The sequence below is a fragment of the Oncorhynchus masou genome, unplaced genomic scaffold (assembly GCF_036934945.1).
Source record: "Oncorhynchus masou masou isolate Uvic2021 unplaced genomic scaffold, UVic_Omas_1.1 unplaced_scaffold_1257, whole genome shotgun sequence".
NCBI lineage: Eukaryota > Metazoa > Chordata > Actinopteri > Salmoniformes > Salmonidae > Oncorhynchus > Oncorhynchus masou.
In genome coordinates, this window is record NW_027002395.1 from 66064 (window position 1) to 75321 (window position 9258).

Sequence of the window (9258 nt, forward strand, 5' to 3'; positions counted from 1 at the left end):
TATCACCGCCTGGTACGGCAACTGCTCCGCCCACAACCGTAAGGCTCTCCAGAGGGTAGTGAGGTCTGCACAACGCATCACAAGGGGCAAACTACCTGCCCTCCAGGACAACTACACCATCCGATGTCACAGAAAGGCCAAAAAGGTCATCAAGGACAACAACCACCCGAGCCACTGCCTGTTCACCCAGGCTATCATCCAGAAGGTGAAATCAGTACAGGTGCATCAAAGCTGGGACCGAGAGACTGAAAAAACAGCTTATATCTCAAGGCCATCAGACTTTTAAACAGCCATCACTAACATTGAGTGGCTGCTGCTTACATACTGACTCAAATCTCTAGCCACTTTAATAATTAAAAATTGGGTGTAATAAATGTATCACTAGTCACTTTTAACAATGCTACTTTCTAAACTGTTTACATACCCTACATTACTCATCTCATATGTATATACTGTACTCTATACCATCTTCTCTATCTCCCTCATCCATATACTTACATGTACATATTCTTATTCTTATATATTTTTTTTTTTCACCTTTATTTAACCAGGTAGGCTAGCTGAGAACAAGTTCTCAATTACAACTGCGACCTGGCCAAGATAAAGCAAAGCAACACAAACAACAACACAGAGTTACACATGGAATAAACAAACATACAGTCAACAATACAATAGAAAATGTCTAGAGTGAGGCAAAAAAGTGGGAAATAAGTATTTGGTCAATAACAAAAGTTTATCTCAATACTTTGATTCATTAAATTGGCAGTCATTGCAGCCAATAAATGCACAGCTATTATATGGAAGAGTGACACTCCGCCAAGCAAGCAGATGTGTCTAAAAGAACTATCTTCCTATATTCCATCTGAAAGAATAAGATACAATTGACGTAATAAACCCTTTGAATTTACTGATGTCTGGGGGACTTTCAGTAGTTTCTAGAGACGTCACCTTAGCTGCCGCATTACTACTTTCTTCATTAATCTATTATTATTATTATTTGTTTTTGTGTTGAATCATTTATTTTCTAGCATGGAATGTGAAGGTCATTCTGTTTTTTTTTTGTTGTTAATCAGTGAAGCTAATACCGGTAGAGGGGAGGGTGGGGGAGTTCCTGTGTTGGGGAGGGAAGGGTTTTGCACGATGTGCACCCATGTAGCATGGTGTTTTGTTTTGGGTGGAAGGAATAACAGGGCATTATCTGTATCATATTCTGATGATTGTTAAATTGTAACAAAAAAAGAAATGGCAATAAATATATTGTAAAAAAAAAGTATGACAATTGAGTACTTTTTCCACCACTGGTTATTTACATTTTAGTCATTGAGCATACGGTCAAACTGGTTACCCGTGGGAATCACACCCACAACCCTGGCGACTAAACCACACTGATTCATCAAATAGCAGAACCAAATGACCTGGTTTGAAGTTGAGATGACATGGTGCTTTGACTCAAAACGAATGCACGACAAGAAAACACACACAACTACTACTATTATAGTATAGAAGTCAAAATACCAGTAGCTATGTTCCTACTTGGACATAATCAAAAACATTGACACCACAGTGATTCTCGTTCTAAGAGGATGCTCTAATAAATTAACAATTGCAATTGTCAGATGTATTTGAGTACTGGGAATTGATTTGCCGTGCATATATGCTGATAAGTTGAATATGAAACTAAAATCGTGAATGTTTTTCAAAGGCGTCCGTGGCGTCAGCTGCGAACGTTCCACACAGATGTTCAATGAGCGATCGAGTTCTAGGAAACTCACTCGGTCTACTCTCATTTTAATACATTCAAAACCACTACTGTAATGAAAATAAAAGCCAATAAACTGAATATTTACTGCCAAAGTACTATCTTATTCAAATGTTGAATTAGGCCTATTTTATTTTATTTTACATTTCATGCCTATTCAAGTGGTTTTGACAAACTTTTATGATCTGGACGGCTACTATGTCATAATGTACATGATGTCATAATGAAGCATTCTTTTGTTAAAATAAAACATTCCATAGACAGGTCATTGACGCTCTTCCTGAACTAAGGTAGGACCTATAATTTAATGAAATAATCTCAAATACACTACTTTTATCTTATGACAACTTTATTTGATCAATAACTGTAAGAAAAACTCTTATGTTTTGTGATTTGTGACAAAAAAAAGTATTTCTTTAAACTAGGTATTGTGGTCTTGTGTTTCTGTTTTCAATAATATATTCTTGAAACTGTATAGTCAAATCCTACGTGAGCAAATTATCTGGAAGTCCAAATTGAAGGTAGGCCTCAGTCTGTGAATCTTTCATTTTTATGAATTTGTGACCATTTTGGCAGGAATTGGAGTGTCCTTTGAAAGTGGAAAAACACTAGTTTATAAAAACAACTTTGATCAAATTCTATTGTAATCTATGTAATTTATTCTATATTCTTATTCTCAAACATGTTGTTTGCTCTTCCACTGTGACTCTCACAGCCATGAAAGACAGAGGAAGTCCAGGACTAGGACACAAGAGACCAGTCAGAACAGTTCTGAGAACAGCCTGACAGACATCCTCAGTGTCCGGTGTGCCAGTGATATTGTCCTACAGCCAATGCCACCAGGGAGAAAGAATAGCCGATCCCACTTCCACAACATGGATGTGACGAAAGAGAGGGCTGACATGGGAAGGCTTCCGATGGCCATTCCACCCATCAGGCTCCCAATGCTCACTGTGACCTCTCTCAATGCCCAAAGGAACAAAAACACCCTCAAGGTGCCTCGCATGCCTCGTCTGCAGCTGGAGGGACAGATGGGTAGCAAGCATCTGGGTCCGGTTAAAACCAAAACCGGAGGGAGCACATTTACCTCCAGCCACAAGAAGGAGCCAGAGGTTAAATCCAGCAGACCTCAGACACCAGGAAGCATCCCTAGGAGGCCCAATTTATGCTACACTGCAGCCAAGGCAGTAGCTCATTTATCTGGGACTCCATGCAGCCAGTCTGAGGTTAGGATCCAGGCCAATCCTCTCAAGAGGTCTAACATCCAGGACCAAAGGCCCCGCTCTCCTCCTGCTCAGGCCAGACGGTCTCTGTCCGACGGCAGCCTCTTGCAGCCGCCATGTTCTCCTGTGGATGTCCTCCAGCCGGAGGTCCAGGCCAGTAGAAGCCTGGCTCGACCCAAGACCGGGATAGCTAGGATAACAAGACATACTGATGGCAGCACTCTGAGGTTCCCTAACCAGACCTTAGAGCTTATAAACTCCATGGGCAGGAGGGAGAGCACCAATTCTTTCCCTGTGCTACCAACCATTGCAGTGTCAGCCTCACCTGCCCAGATGGCCATCCCATTGCCTACCCCAATGGTCAGCAATGTGCCTGACCTTCTGGTGCCTACTCCATCTGCTTCTCCGGTTCCTTCCAGCCGAGTGCCTGCCCCACCTGCCTCCCCAGTGCCAGCCCGGCCTGCCAACTCCAGATCACGGCGTGTGTCGAAGAGGATCCAGCTCTTACAGATCCAGTCTGCTATGCTGGACCAGCAGCTACCGGAACAACTGGGTGACAGACAAATCATATTACCCTCTGAGCCCCTGTCCTTCAGTTGCACTGAGAGGTTGTTCCTCTGTGGTCCACCTTTAGTCTGTGGAGATGATGGCTGTCACCCCCTGACCAGACCTACGTCCAGCCACACAGGTCGCACTGACCACTCCCTTTACTGACCAATAGGAGAGCCGTGCAGGCGGGTGAGAAGTGCCCCTTTGATACCCCCTTGGTCCCACTGGCAGAACAGCCTCCTATCAAGCGGGGGCACATGCCCGCCTCCGTGCCAAGGCCGAGCGGAATGGGAGAATAGCCAACGAGAGCGCAGGAAGAGAGTGAAGCCCATTCACTGGGACGTTAACTTTAAGTCTGGGCCTTTCTTCCCAGTGTGTGTCTCTCCATCACTGCCCTCGATCTTGGAGGTGGATGAAGAGTCTCTTTCTGAAGAGATGGAGCAAAGCCAGTTGTAAGGGGTCGCACACACACACCTTCATTTTATTTATTTTTTACCTTTATTTAAATTGTGAAGTTAGTTAAGAACAAATTCTTATTTACAATGACGACCTACCCCGGCCAAACCCTAACCCGGACGACACTGGGCCAATTGTGAGCCGCCCTATGGGACCAGTGCCTTATACCGCTGCGCCAATCGGGAGCCCTATTGAGACCTCATGGCCTCCCATGGACCAGAGAGGATTAACCAGCATCATCCCAGCGTCTGCCCTGCCTGCCATCCTAGTACCTCCACTGCCCTTTCAACCCCAAACCACAAAGCGCAGGTGACAGAAATTATCCAGCGCCCACCGATACAGGCTGTTGTGCATGAGCAGCAGCAGCTACTGTCGGAAGTACTGTTGGAACAGACTTTTCCTATGAGACCCAACAGGAGCCACAAGCTGTCAAAATACTTTCATCCCTGGGGGTGTGGAGCTTCTCGAACAGTGTTCTCTTCCTGAAGATGGACTGCTTCAACCCCTTAGGAGTATCCAGAGTATCTAGTACGCTGGTGTGATGATAGAATATGTTCCTGAGTATCAACTAGAGATTAATATTAATCCACTTGTTATTCTAGTTAGGCAAATGTTAATTTAGCATCACCATGTTCCAAAGAATTCTGTTTCTATAAAGTTTTATTGCAGTTGAAAATGATCTGTGGTGTGTGTTGTTGGTTTCTTGTGAGCTATGAAGTATACCCTTTTAGTAGAATGTTTATTTCTTCATTGGATTTGTTGATTTGTTGACCAAAGAGAAGAGGTAAGTGCTGACCGGACTAATATAAGTGAAGGTCCGATTCAAATTTGTATTAATCCGAAGGAGGCACATCTGACGCAAAGAGGCCCTGTCTCAACTTGCACATGTAAGGGAAGCAGACAGCTGCAGATGAAATATAACTGCTGGGTTCTGCGGTAACCAGGTCTCTCTTGCCAAAAGAACCCACTTTTGCAAGAAAGACCTGGATAGTGCCACATAAGACAACGCGTATATAAATTATTCATTTTATACGAATAAAAATGACCCCTTTATCTGGAATAGATGTAGTGATGCCTTACATTTGTGAAATATGAATGACATTTGCTGAGCCTTCAAACTGTGCTTCGTTTAAAATACTTTTGGTTGGACTACGAGGCAGTGACTGTATCGTTTTTCTTTTGATCTGAAGCCTGACACTGTACGACACGTCGTGTCTCATCCTTCGTCTTTTGAATAAAGCTTCATCGGCATGATTTTATTCTAACATTATCCATGTTTGTTTTTCAACCCTCAAAAACAAATGTTGATCCCCATGTAACGACACGTGATATTCCACAGGGGGAACTAAAGGTCTGTAAGAAAGGAGGTTGAACACTTTGTACTTTGAACACCATCTAAACTTACACACAGCCAAACATTTAAATGACAGAAAATGTCATATCTGCTCTCACACAGTACATTAATACATGATGATCCCTTGGGTTTTTCACAGTCCATCATAATAAATACTTTTTGGCAACTTATGTGTTGTTGTCTAAGGTTCATTCCCTAAAACGCATTCTCTCCACCAAAGCCCAAAGCTTAATAGCATTATAAAGATATCACTCAAGTTTAAGAGGTGTTGCTACATTTTGTAGAGATTTATATGATATGGGCGCCAGCGCAAAGACTCACATTGCACTGTAAGATCAGTCATGCATCGTACCGTCTCTCTCTAGAAACATGCATGAGAAAGCTATGACGCAGCAGAGAAGTATGTCTTTGTCAATTGTTCAAGAAAGAAGAGCGAGGGATAGAGAGCAAAGCATAGAAGGATGTTGGGTTACATATGAACACTTTCCATCATACTCTCAGGAAGGTTAGGTTAGTTAGGCTACATGTGATTGTGCGTCACAATAACTGAAACACAGCATTCTTTCTTTCAGTATTTTACATAAACTGGGAAACATTTGCATACATTTCAATTTCCCTGGCCGGCAGTGAAGGGGTTAATCAACTGTGTGCTCTCAGTTTATGCTCATCAGCAGAATCTGTCTGCCACAGATGCTGCGCTAATGCTAATCTTCTATCACAGAGAGCGCTGACAACCAGAGGTGTTTCCAGAGGCCAACAACACAGAGCAGGTTACAGAAGCTTCAAACCTAACCACACACACACACACACACGCACACACACAGTCTTGTATTTGTAACCAATTTAGGATTCCTCACAAATCCATACTTTTTGAGGACCATGCTTTCCAGACATCATAGAAGCACAGAAATTACACTCATGAGTTAGAAAAAATATATATTATGAGGAAATCCTGTAAAGTTGCTGACTCCTTGAAAAAAGTTTACTTGTAATTTTAACAACTACTTGAGACCGAACATTGCAAATCAAATCGGTCTCATACACATATGGTTAGCAGATGTTTATACGAGTGTAGCGAAATGCTTGTACGCTTCTAGTTCCAACCGTGCAGAAATATCTAACAAGTAATCTAACAATTTCACGACAACTACCTGTGTTAAGGAATAGTTCCTTTGTAAAGAGATGGCATTATGAAAGACTACATTAAATAAAGGTTGACTACAATACAGTACTTGACCATCTCTCTGTATTAACTCTACAAGGTTACAGCTGTATCTGCAGAGAGTGTGTTGACATTAAACTAACAATCCCAACTTAATAACTACATAGATAAGGATGTGAGAGGAGAATGTGCAATGATGACATCAAAGCAGACTCAATCTGTATGGAATCTAAGCTCAACAATCTGTTTGCAATGTAAACCTAAAAAAAGCAATACCTATTAAATCAAGTTCCCTCCTTCAAGAAAAAAGCGTGGTAATCATTCTGTGTTAACATCTATTCTGACACACTAGTTCCAGATCTAACGTCTTGACTTGTGTCCAATCCAAACTGAACCGTTCTGTGCTGGCATGGTTGGAAATACACTAACTGATAAAGACAGGATTGATCTGGACCAGCACAGTACGGCCATAAATTGACACTACAGAGTGAAAATGCACTGACTGAAGGGAGCAGGAAACATGCTTACTGTGTGAGCCTCTCTTTTGTCCCAGTTTGGTCATTGGCTGTTTGGCCCGAATCGCTGACATCTCTCCTGGAAAATATGTTGAAAAGCACATTTAATTAAGAATAGGTCCATGTGTATGTAAGGTATAGGCATACCGGTCAGGATTCTTCAGACGACTCCTCTTTCTCAGAGTCATTCTCTGATGCGCAATCAGTGGCCGCAGCATCCATTTCTTCAGACATAATAGTTTGTAAAATACAATAAAAACAAAATCAAATTGCAGCAAGTTAAATCAATGCACAACAAATTAGAGTCATTAGCATTTTTTGCCAGATTGAAAATGCACTGACTGAAGACAGTAGTAAAAATGTTTACCGTGTGAACCTCTCTTTTGTCTCAGCGTTCCCTTGGTCATTGGCCCGAATCGCTGACATCTCTCCTGGAAAACATCCGTGGGAATCATGTCAGTTTCACCCAATCCAACCTATGAACCAATCCATAAGCGATAAATGATGGAGCAACTCAAAATGCAGGTTTATAACAGCTGTGCCAGTCAAGCCTATTGAATATGGTATGAGAGGGACGGCTACAGCCACACAAACCCTACAGATAAGGCCATGTAGTGAGAGGGGAACGCGCAATACCATGCTGAAATGAAGGCAGACTCCATCAGGGTGGATCCTAACCTTTTTCACACCACTGTACAATCCAAACTGAACCGTTCTGTGCTGGCATGGTTGGAAATACACTAACTGACAGAGATGGTCGCCTCGCTTCGCGTTCTTAGTAAACTATGCAGTATTTTATTTGGGGGTGGGGGGGAATTTTACACCTTTTCCTCCCCAATTTCGTATTATCCAATTGTTTAGTAGCTTCTATCTTGTCTCATCGCTATAACTCCCGTACGAGGTTGAAAGTCATGCGTTCTCCGATACACAACCCAACCAAGCCACACTGCTTCTTAACACAGCGCGCATCCAACCCGGAAAGCCAGCTGCACCAATGTGTCGGAGGAAACACCGTGCACCTGGCAACCTTTGTTAGCGCGCACTGCGCCCGGCCCGCCACAGATATCCCTACCGGCCAAACCATCCCTAACCCGAACGACGCTAGGCCAACTGTGCGTCGCCCCACGGACCTCCCGGTCGCGGCTGGTTACGACAGAGCCTGGGCGCGAACCCAGAGTCTCTGGTGGCACAGCTGGCACAGCCCACCCGGGAGGCAGTATTATTTTTTTGTTATGTCTATTTCTTACACTGTTCCCCAGGAAATCTGAAGTCTAATTACATACAGCCGGGAAGAACTATTGGATATAAGAGCAACGTCAACATTACGACCAGGAATATGACTTTCCCAAAGCGGATCCTCTGTTTGGACCAGAGGATCAGCGGGGTGGAAATTTGGCTTGTCACCAAAAACACTCACAAAACTTTACAGATGCACAATCGAGAGCATCCTGTCGGGCTGTATCACCGCCTGGTACGGCAACTGCTCCGCCCACAACCGTAAGGCTCTCCAGAGGGTAGTGAGGTCTGCACAACGCATCACAAGGGGCAAACTACCTGCCCTCCAGGACAACTACACCATCCGATGTCACAGAAAGGCCAAAAAGGTCATCAAGGACAACAACCACCGAGCCACTGCCTGTTCACCCAGGCTATCATCCAGAAGGTGAAATCAGTACAGGTGCATCAAAGCTGGGACCGAGAGACTGAAAAAACAGCTTATATCTCAAGGCCATCAGACTTTTAAACAGCCATCACTAACATTGAGTGGCTGCTGCTTACATACTGACTCAAATCTCTAGCCACTTTAATAATTAAAAATTGGGTGTAATAAATGTATCACTAGTCACTTTTAACAATGCTACTTTCTAAACTGTTTACATACCCTACATTACTCATCTCATATGTATATACTGTACTCTATACCATCTTCTCTATCTCCCTCATCCATATACTTACATGTACATATTCTTATTCTTATATATTTTTTTTCACCTTTATTTAACCAGGTAGGCTAGCTGAGAACAAGTTCTCAATTACAACTGCGACCTGGCCAAGATAAAGCAAAGCAACACAAACAACAACACAGAGTTACACATGGAATAAACAAACATACAGTCAACAATACAATAGAAAATGTAAAATCCTGAAAATCACATTGTAGGATTTTTTAATGAATTTATTTGCAAATTATGGTGGGAAATAAGTATTTGGTCAATAACAAAAGTTGATCTCAATACTTT